The sequence below is a fragment of the Lipotes vexillifer genome, unplaced genomic scaffold (genome assembly GCF_000442215.2).
Source record: "Lipotes vexillifer unplaced genomic scaffold, Lipotes_vexillifer_v1.1 scaffold60, whole genome shotgun sequence".
In the NCBI taxonomy this organism is placed as follows: Eukaryota; Metazoa; Chordata; class Mammalia; order Artiodactyla; family Lipotidae; genus Lipotes; species Lipotes vexillifer.
Window position 1 is genome coordinate 1,195,259 of NW_006797490.1, and position 12,093 is coordinate 1,207,351.

Below are 12,093 nucleotides of genomic sequence, written 5' to 3' on the forward strand. Positions count from 1 at the left end.
GTCTTTTCAAACTCAATGGGAGGGAGCGAGGTTAGAAGAGGTAATTTTATTTATTTTCTTGGCCTGTGCAAAATAAACATTGAGAGCTGGCTTATGCATATTAAATAATAGCAATTTAATTGTCAAGAGTCTGTGTTTTTTGGTGAACCATGGAGGTGGAGAGATAAGACAATAGATGAAAGCAAAACATGTGTGTGATGCTGAGGACAGGATTAGAAAATGTAGTTTGTTGAGAAACCTATGGATCCAGAAGAGAAACTGGGAAACTTACTGTGGACCAGTCTTATCTCAGGATCAATGTAAGACAGATCCTAATGAGTTCTTTCTTCCTCTGGTGTTGTGTGCTGGGGTGCTTGGGGAAAGCATATATTGGCCCAGAGATTGGAGTAGAGGAGGATGAGATAGAAAACAAACTTTGAAGGGAGTCAACGAGAAAATCACTGAAATGAAGAAGGACTCTTAGAGTGAAGGTTTGATAAACACCTCCAGATTCAGGAGTCTTGAAGTGAGAAGGAAAAGATCTGTTCACCTCTTGTTAAGCACCATAGAATCACCTCTTCATGTCCTAGTTCTCTATAGAGTTGCATTTCGGTGTGTATGTGGAAGGCTTAATTTGTTGTATGATCCTGGATTAATCACTTCTTTGAACTTCCATTTTCCTGTCAACTAATATGAGGGTGATAATTACTTCCTTCACAGGGCTCTATGGGCTTTAACTTAGGATAAATATGAACTGAGTAGGACTATACAAATATGAAGAATCTATCTTTCCCCTTGTGGAGGATAGTTTGAAGGTTGGATCTGGGTCTTTTTTATCTTTGTTTCCCCATAGCATGTAGAATGATGCCATACACAACTGAATGTGTAGCCTGCTAAACTGGATATAGTTAGAATCTATATGGCTGTCTTAATTGTAATTCTAGAATTTCATGGTCTCATAGGGACTCTAAAAATCTTGTAGTCCAGCCTTCTCACACTCCCTATTAAGAAATCTTCTTTAATCTTAGCATCTATCTTCTGCTTCAATATTTGCATAATTTATAACTTGTAAACGTGTTGATTTAACTTTTAACCCAGCCCTGAATAAAAAGACCAACAGATTTATTCTGAAAAACAAAACAAACAAAACAAAACAATCCTACTCTCCCTACGTATTTATTCAGACTAACATGCTTAAGAGTGCAGGAATCATCTTTGATTACCAGAGCCTCTGGGTAGGATTTTTTGCATAATCAGGTTGATGTTACTTGCTGCCTATGTAAAGGTGATAAAGGCCATCAAATTGCCTAACTAAGTGCTTCTTTGTCTCTGATGGTTAAGAGGGACAAAATGGACTTGAAGTTAGCAAACCTTATGTTCTAATGAACTCAAGCTTCTATGTAAAAACAAAAACATAATAAAAAAAGGATGAGTAAAACAAAAGCTTTCCTCATCCAAGCATAACTGCAGGACCATGATAGGAAAACGCAGACTTCTTAGCTAACCTGAGAAAGTTAGGTCAGCCAAGCCAAAAAGCTATGGGATTTAAGATAGGGAAGCTAGACTCATTGTGAGACCAGGAAATGGATGATTCATGGACGCACCCTAGGCTAGAAGTCCTTGCTCCAAGGTTAACTTACCTCCTCCACATATACAACTAGAGAACATGACTATGCCTTATTGGTAAAGGGAACTGGAACATATGGGATGAGAGCTTCATTCCTCTGGTTGCAGACACCAGAGAAATCTTCGACTTGTGATGATTGCATGGTCTGCCAGGGACCCTTCTGTGGATTATTCTGATGTGTCTGATGTGCTGTTCATCTAATAATCAAATTCATCTAATAATCATTCAGTAGATACCAATTTTCGATAAGATATTGTGGTGTACACAATATCTAACTGGGTAAAGTCTGAATTATAGAGTAGTGACAAAAAATGCTGTTTTATTACTTGTACAAATACCCAGTGTCTAAAAGCTACTACAAATGAAGTCTCTTATGGAATCTGCCTAAATGAGTGGATAAGAATGGATTTTAATTCGTATACCAATTGTTTATGAGTTCTTCCAAAATGCTTGAAAACAATTCTCTTTAGTCCTTTAATTTTCTCCCCACAATATGGTTTACACTATCATTTTTCTTAGCAACTACTTTAATATAAGATGGAGAAAAAAATATCAGCCAGTCCCCATGTGAAATATCACTCAGGCTGGATAAGTGAGGTATAAATTAATTACTTTTACCATACAGACAACAGCCAACTGACGTAGAGGAGAATGACCTGGAATAACAGTAAATCATTTTCTTTGGTTTGAAAGTGTATTTTGACTTAGTGGAGTAACTGCCTAACTCTGGTTGATTTTCGGAAGTGGCATGTGTGTTAAAGCATGGAGAGGAGTCAGAGTGGGATTAAAACTTCACTATCAAATTGACAAAGTAAATAATGCATGTGGGTAAATGAGTATGCTAATATTTCCAACTCTGCCTGCAATACTGTTTTCAATATTATATATTTACATTCTGAGTTCTCAAAGTCAAGATGTAAGAAAGAGGCCCTCAGCTGCATTCCTGCTTAACTGGAACTGGAACATATGGGATGAGAGCTTCATTCCTCTGGTTGCAGACACCAGAGAAATCTTCGACTTGTGATGATTGCATGGTCTGCCAGGGACCCTTCTGTGGATTATTCTGATGTGTCTGATGTGCTGTTCATCTAATAATCAAATTCATCTAATAATCATTCAGTAGATACCAATTTTCGATAAGATATTGTGGTGTACACAATATCTAACTGGGTAAAGTCTGAATTATAGAGTAGTGACAAAAAATGCTGTTTTATTACTTGTACAAATACCCAGTGTCTAAAAGCTACTACAAATGAAGTCTCTTATGGAATCTGCCTAAATGAGTGGATAAGAATGGATTTTAATTCGTATACCAATTGTTTATGAGTTCTTCCAAAATGCTTGAAAACAATTCTCTTTAGTCCTTTAATTTTCTCCCCACAATATGGTTTACACTATCATTTTTCTTAGCAACTACTTTAATATAAGATGGAGAAAAAAATATCAGCCAGTCCCCATGTGAAATATCACTCAGGCTGGATAAGTGAGGTATAAATTAATTACTTTTACCATACAGACAACAGCCAACTGACGTAGAGGAGAATGACCTGGAATAACAGTAAATCATTTTCTTTGGTTTGAAAGTGTATTTTGACTTAGTGGAGTAACTGCCTAACTCTGGTTGATTTTCGGAAGTGGCATGTGTGTTAAAGCATGGAGAGGAGTCAGAGTGGGATTAAAACTTCACTATCAAATTGACAAAGTAAATAATGCATGTGGGTAAATGAGTATGCTAATATTTCCAACTCTGCCTGCAATACTGTTTTCAATATTATATATTTACATTCTGAGTTCTCAAAGTCAAGATGTAAGAAAGAGGCCCTCAGCTGCCTTCCTGCCTAACTGTATCTTCACCTCCCCTATTGTTCCTACCTCGCCATCACGGGGAACATGGGCTATAGGATTAGACTAAGCAGGGTACAAGTTTCAGCTCCTCCACTCAAAGTGTGAAGAATGGAAATGCCTTAACCTCTCAGAGGCTTGATTTCCTCACCTGGAAAATGGAATTATCATTTTCCTCAGAGAATTATTGGGAGGATCAGATGAGTAATGTTGAAAATAAATAGTATAGAAAATTATTGTGCACAATGTAATGCATCATATCTACATTATGATCTCTGTGCTATTCATTGTTCTGTAGCTTTTCTGTAAAGACCTATAACATCTGGACCTATTCTGATTGTCATTACCATAACTTACCTTATATTGCTTTTTTTGCCACATCTGCTTTTTGCTTCAAAAGTGGCAGCTGGCTCTTTTTCAGTACTAAATAGCGCCATGTGTATCATTTATCCCTCTCCCACCCAAAATATGTACACGTTTTTGGATGCCTTCTAGAGACAATGCTGCCTTCTAGAATAGAGTATTAACTTTCTGGGCCCGGGAATTTGGTAACAGGGAACCCTTCAAATATTTCCCAAGATCTATACCTACCTCCTCAACCTGTAAGGAGAGCAGGACTTGGTCAAGGAAAGTGAACCAGCTTCCCAACCAGGCTTCTGCCAGGGCCATAAAAGTCTTATCAATTATATTTGAATCACTTAGTCTTTGCTAATTGCAGGCTAAGTAGCCCATAAGCTCAGATCAGTGGACCTTGGCAATATATTTTGTTGCCAATGGTACAGAGTGAGCTCCAAGTGTTGTTTCAGAATATGATTATCTTGGTCTACCATTATCACTGGACTCTTTGTAGAAAATTCGAGGAGTAACCAAAATTATCACATAGTGAAATGGCAGGGCCTGGGATTTTAAAAGAGGAACTCGGGACTTCGATAAGTCAGTATTGAAAAAGTGCTTCACCTTCTTGGGAAAGTATCTTTTTGCTGGCTTATGGGAAAAAGGGGAGATCTTGGTAGAATATACTTTGATTTTCCGAATACTGTGAAAGAATCAATAACTGTATATGCTTCCTCACATATGTGCTGAAAAGCAGTATAAGATAGTAAGTAATAAAAAGGGTGGACATGGTGGCCAGGCTACCTGTGTTCAAATATTTTCTCTACCTCTAATTAACTGTGCAACTTGGTGTTCACAACTTAACCTCTCTGTGCTTCACTTTTCTAATTTATGAAATAAAAACAGCTAACATTTTTCATGTGCCAGGAAGTAATCCAAGAATTTTTACAGGTATTGGTTGATTTAATTCTCCCAACAGCTATGTGAAGTATTATTATTATCATCTCCATTTTACAGATGGAGAAACTGAGACTAAAAGAGGTTACATGACTTGCCCAAGGTTGTATAGGTAGTAAGTGACAGAGCCAGGATTTGTAAGAAGCCGTGTCCTTAACCATCATGTGATACTGCCTCTCATAAGTGGTGATAATAATAGCAGCTTAATTCATAGAATTGTTGTGAGGATTAAATGAATTTTTAGTTTAAAAACACTTAGAACAGTGTCTGTCACTAGAGAAGGTTTTCAGTGTTAGCTAGTAATAGTAGTAATAGTAGTAGTAGTAGTAGTAGTAGTAGTAGTGTAGTGGTAGTAGTAGTAGTCGTCATTGTCATCATCATCGTCATTGCCATGGCGTTTTATATTAAGCCAGGATCATATTATATTAGAGGCACATTCATTCATTCAGAAATACTGGGTATTAACTGCATGCCAGACACTGCTAAGTGCTGGTGTACTGTGGTGAACAAGACAGATAGTATCTCTGCCCTGGGAATGACATTTCTCCTCAGTCCACCCTGTACGTCCCTGTCAGATGTGTTTCCAAACCAGCTCTTTGCTCAGTTGAAGCCATTTATAAGGCTTCCATGAATCTGAACCCTTTCTCACATCAAGCCTGGCTTTTTTACTCTTACCCCTTCCTTCCTCTCCTTTTCACTTTCTCTTATTTTCTCCTAGCATCCTACGTCCCTTCTCTTCAACTACACTTTTACTCTGACTTACTTTACAAAGAACAATGCCCTCAAGGTCCATTCATGTTGTCCTAAATGTCAAGATTTCCTTCTTTCATGGCTGATTAATATTCAATAGTGTGTGTGTGTGTGTGTGTGTGTGTGTGTGTGTGTGTATATGTGAGTGTGACATTTTCTTTTCCATTCACTTAGGTTGTTTCCATATCTTGGCTATTGTGAATAATAAGAATAATAATGCTGCAATGAACATGTGAGTGCACATATGTCTTTGAGATTTAGATTTCATTTCCTTTGGATATACCTCCAGAAATGCAATTGCTGGATCATGTGGTAGTTCTATTCTTAATTTTCTGAGGAACTTCCAGACTGTTTTCCATAGTGGCTTTACCAATTTACATTCCCACCAATAGTGTACAAGTGTTCCCTTTCCTCCACATCCTAGTGATCTCTTGTCTTTTTGATAATGGCCATTGTAACAGGTGTAAGTTTATACCTCATAGTGGTATTGATTTTCATTTCCCTGATTATTAGTAATGTTGAACATCTTTTCACGTACTTGAGGCCATTTGCATTTCTTCTTTGGAAAAATGTCTATTCAGGACTTCTGCCCATTTTTTCAATAAGATTGCTTTTTACCATTGAGTGTCATATGAGTTCCTTATACATTTCAGATATTAACACATTATCAAACAGGTGGTTTGCAGAGATTTTCACCCATTACATAAGTTGTCTTTTCCTTCTATTGATTGTTTTGCTGTGCAGAAGCTTTTTCTTTTGATGTAGTCTCACTTGTTGATTTTTGCTTTTGCTGTTTGTGCTTTTCTATTCATATCCAAAAAAATCAACACTAAGACCAATGCCAAGAATGTTTCCCCTATGTTTACTTCTGAAAGTTTTAGAGTTTTAAGTCTTATGTTTAAATCTTTAATCCATTTTGAGTTGATTTTTGTATGTTGCATCGTCCAATTATATTCTGCAGGTAGACATCCAGTTTTCCCCACATTTGTAAAAGAGATAATACTTTCCCCGTTGTGTGTTCTTGGCATCCTTGTCAATGATCAGTTGACTGTAAATGTGTGGATTTATTTCTGGGCTCTCTATTCTGTCCCATAGTTCTATATATGTGTTTTTATGCCAGTACCATACTGTTTTGATTACTGTAGCTTTGTAATATATTTTGAAGTCAGGAAGTTTGATGCCTTCAGCTATCTCCTTTTTTCTCAAGATTGCTTTAGCTATTCAGGGTTTTTTGAGGTTCCATACAAATTTTAGGATTGTATTTTCTATTTCTGTGAATAATACTCTTGGGATTTTGATGGGGGTTGCATTGAATAGACAGATGGCTTTGGGTAGTATGGGCATTTTAACAATATTAATTATTCCAACTAATGAACATGAGATATCTTTCCATTTCTCTGTGCCGTCAATTTCTTTAGTCAGTGTCTTATAGTTTCTGGTGTATTGATCTTTCACCTCCTTCATTAAATTTATTCATAAGTGTTTTATTACTTTTTACACTATTGTAAATGGGATTGTTTTCTTTTTCGGATATGATGTTATTGTATAGAAATGCAACAGGGTTTTGTATATTGATTTTGTATCTTGTAACTTTACTGAATTTATTTATTGGTTCTAGTAATTTTTTTTTTTTTTTGGTGGAGTCTTTCTACATATAAGATCAATTTTCAGGTAACTTCGTTCTAATTTGGCTAATTCTTATTTATTTATCTTACCTAATTGCTCTGGCTACTACTTCCAGTATTATGTTGAATAGGAGTGGTGAGAGTACCCTTATCTTTTTCCTTATTTTAGAGGGAAAAAAGTCATCTTTTCACTTTTGAATGTCACATTAGCTATGGGTCTCACATATATAATTTTATTATGTTGAGGTATGTTTCTTTAATATTCAATTTTCTAAGAACTTTTATAATGACAGAGCATTAAATTTTATCAAATGCTTTATTCTCCATCTGTGAATAGGACCATATGCTTCTTATCCTTCATTCTATTAATATGGTACAATATACTGATTTGCATATTGATCCATCCTTGCATTCCAGAGATAAATTCCACTTGGTCATGGTGTATGGTCTTTTAAATTTACTATTAAATTTGGTTTGCAAGTGTTGTTTTTTAAAATAAATTTAATTGTTTATTAATTTTGGCTGCATTGGGTCTTCATTGCTGCATGTGGGCTTTCTCTAGCTGCAGTGAGCAGGGGCTAATCTTCATTGCGGTGTGCAGGCTTCTCATTGTGGTGGCTACTCTTGTTGCAGAGCATGGGCTCTAGGTGCACAGGCTACAGTAGTTGTGGCATGCAGGCTCAGTAGTTGTGGCTCATGTGCTCTAGAGCATAGGCTTATTAGTTGTGGTGCATGGACTTAGTTGCTCCACAGCATGTGGGATTTTCCCAGACCAGGGCTTGTACCTGTGTCCCCTTCATTGGCAGGCAGATTCTTAAATACTGCAGCACCAGGGAAGTCCACAAGTGTTTTGTTGAGAATTTTTTGCACCTATATTCATCAGGGTTACTGGTCTATTGTTTTCTTGATTAGCTGGTTTTGGTATTAGGGTAATACTGAACCTTGTGAAATGAGGTTCAAAACGTTCCTCTTCAATTTTTGGAAGAGTTTGACAAGGAATAGCATTAATTCTTTAAATGTTTGGTAGAATTCACTAGTGAGAATGTTTGGTTCTGGGCTTTTCTTTGTTTTGGAGATTTTTGATTATTGCTTTAATCTCCATAGTTATTGTGCTCATCAGATTTTCGCTCTCTTTGTGATTTAGTCTTGAGAGGTTGTTTTCTTCTAGGAAGGTACCCATTTCTTCTAGGTCATCCAATTTGTTGTCATATAATTGTTCATAGTAGTCTCTTATGATTCTTTGTATTTCTGTGGCATCAGTTGTAATATCTCCTCTTTCATTAATAATTTGATTTGAATCTTCTCTTTTTTCATGGTTAGTCTAGTAAAGGTTTGTCAATTAGGTTTATCTTTTCAGAAAAACGAACTCCTAGTTTTGTTGATCTTTTCTATTGTATTACTAATCTCTATGACCTTTATTTCTGTTCTTACGTTTGTTATTTCCTTCCTTTTATTTTGGGGGTTAGTTATTCTTATTTTTCTACTTCCTTGAGGTGAAAGTTATGTTGTTTAATAGAGATTTTTTTAATGTAGGCATTTATCACTATAAGATTTCCTCTTAGAGAATGCTTATGTTGTTCTTGTATTTTGGTATGTTGTGTTTCCAATTTTGTTTGTCTCAAGATATTTTTTAGTTTTCTGTTTGATTTTTTTCTTTGACCCACTTGTTGCTTAGGAATGTGTTGTTTGATTTCCACATGTGTGTGTTTTTCAGTTTTCTTCCTGTTATTGATTTCTAGTTTCATATCATCGTGGTTGGAAACAGTACTTGCTATGATTTGAATCTTCTTAAATTTTTTCAGACTCGTTTCATGGCCTAACATATGATCTATCCTGGAAAATAATCCATATGCAGTTGAGAAGAATGTGTATTCTGCTGCTGTTGGATGGAATATTCTCTATACATATGATAAGTTCATTTGGTCTGATATATGGTTTAAGTCTACTCTTTCTTTATTGATTGTCTTTATTGACAATTTTTTTTGTTCTGGATGATTTATCTGTTGCTGAAAGTTGGGTAATGAAATCCCCTACTATTATTTAATTGCCTTTCCATACTGAAATATTCCATACTTTTAATATTTGCTTTATATATTTAGTTGTACAAATATTTTATATATATACATATATTTATATTTACAGTGGTTATATCCTCTTGGTAAATTTACCCCTTTATTATTATAATTACTTTCTTTGTATTTTGTGACAGTTTTTATCTTAAAATCCACTTTGATGCAAATATAGTCACTTGTTTTCTTTTCTTTACCATTAGCTTAGAGTATCCTTTCTTATACCTTCATTGTCAGCATATGTATATACTCAAACCTAAAGTAAGTCCCTTGTAGGCAGCATAATGTTGGATACTCTTTTTAAATACATTCAGCTATTCCATGTATTTTGATTGGAGAACTTGATCCATTTATGTTTAAAGTTATTATTTGTAGGAAAATAACTTATTGCCATTTTTTGTTACTATTTTGTTTCTCGCTCCCCATGTTCCTTTATTACTTGATAAAATTTTGGAGTATTATGCTTTCTTTTCTCTTTAATTTTTGTTTGTTTATTAAAGGTGTTTATCTTTTTGTTTAACATGGGGCTTACAAGGAAGACCTTATAGTTATAACATTCTCTTTAAGTGATAATAACTAAAGAACAATTGCATATAAAAATTATGCTTTTACTTCCACCTCCATACTTTTTGGGTCATTGATGCCCAAATTTACATATTTCTATATTGTGCATACGTTAACAAATTATTTTACCTACAGATTCATTCAGTGTTTTTTCCCTTAACATTTTTCTAGAGTTAAATTTGATTTACATATTGCAATTACAGCATTAGAGTATTCTGAATTTGACTATTTACTTAACTTTACCAGTGAGTTTTACAATTTCTATTTTTTTCATATTACTAATCAGTACAATTTTATTTCAACTTGAAGGACTCCTTTTAGCATTTCTTGTAAGGCAAGTGTAATGGTGATGAGCTCCTTCAATTTTTGTTTGTTTGGAAAGTCTTTATTTCTTCATTTCTAAAAGACAGCTACATCAGGTACAATATTCTTGGTTGATAGAGATTTTTTTTTTTATCTTTCAATATTTTAAGTATATTATCTCACTCTCTCCTGGCTTGCAAAGTTCTGCTGAGAAGTCTGCTGATAGATTTATGTTGGTTCCCAAATATGTAAGTCACTTCTCATGCAGCTTTCAAAATTCTCTTTTTCTTTGAGTTTTGACCATTGAACTAATATATTTTGGTGGACAACTCTTCAGGTTCAATCTATTTGACATTCTTTAGCCTCATGAATTTGGATGTCCATGTGTCTCCCAAAGTGTGGGAAGTTTTCATTCATTACTTCTTTAGATAGGCTTTCTGTCCATTTTTCTTTATATTCTCCTTCAGTGATTCCCATAATTGTATATTATTACTCTTCAAGGTGTCTCATAAATTCCATAGCCTTTTTTCATTGTTTACAATTGTTTTTTTCTTACTGTTCATAGGACTGGATAATTTCAAATGATGTCTTCAGTGTACTGACTCTTTTTTCTACTTTGATGAGTCTGTTATTGAAGTTCTCTATTGAGTTCTTGAGTTGAGGTGTATTCTTTCTTTTTTTAATTTTTCATTTTATATTGGATTGTAGATGACTAACAATGATGTGTTCGTTTCAGGTGAAGAGCAAAGTGATTCAGTTAGATATATACATGTATCTATTCTTTTTCAAATTCTTTTCCCATTTAGGTTATTACAAAATAATGAGCAGAGTTCCCTGTGCTATACAGCAGGTCATTCTTGGTTATCTATTTTAAATATAGCAGTGTGTACATGTCAGTCCCCAAATCCCTATCTATCCCTCCCCCCAACCCTTTGCCCCCGTAAACATAAGTTTGTCCTCTAAGTCTGTAAGTTTCTGTTTTGTAAATAAGTTCATTTGTATCACTTTTTTTTAAGATTCTGCATATAAACAATATCACATGATATTTGTCTCTCTCTGACTTACTTGACTTAGGATGATAATCTCCAGGTCCATCCATATTGCTGGAAAAGGCATTATTTCATTCTTTTTAATGGCTGCATAATATTCCATTGTATTATATATGTACCACATATTCCTTATGAATTCTTCTGTCAATGGACATTAAGGTGGTTTCCATGTCTTTTCTACTGTAGACAGTGCTGCAATGAACATTAGGGTGTATGTATCAGTTTGAACCATGTTTTTCTCTGGATATATGCCTAAGAGTGGGATTCCTGGATCATATAGAAGCTCTATTTTTAGATTTTTTAAGGAACCTCCGTACTGTTCTACATAGTGGCTGTATCAATTTACATTCCTGCCCACAGTGTGGGAGGGCTCCCCTTTCTCCACACCCTCTCTAGCATTTATTGTTTGTAGATTTTTTTAATGATGACCATTCTCACTGGTGTGAGGTAATATCTCATTGTAGTTTTGATTTGCAGTTTGCTAATGATTGGTGACGTTGAACATCTTTTCATGAACCTCTTGGCTATCTGTATGTCTTCTTTGGAGAAATGTGTATTTAGGTCTTCTGCCCATTTTTTGATTGGGTTGTTAGTTTTTTTGATATTGAGCTACAAGAGCTGTTTGTAAATTTTGGAGACTAATCCCTTGTCGGTCCCATCATTTGCAAATATTTTCTCCTATTTTGTGAATTGCCTTTTTGTTGTGTTTATGGTTTCCATTGCTGTGAAAAATTCTGAGTTTAATTAGGCTCCATTTGTTTACTTTCATTTTTATTTCCATTACTGTGGGAAACAGATCAAAAAACATATTGTTGGGATTTACATCACAGAGAAATCTACCTAGGTTTTCCTCTGAGAGTTTTATAGTATCTGACCTTATATTTATGTCTTTAGTCCATTTTGAGTTTATTTTCATGTATGGTGTTAAAGAATGTTCTAATTTCAGTTTTTTACATGTAAATGTCCGCTTTTTCCAGCACCATTTGTTGAAGAGA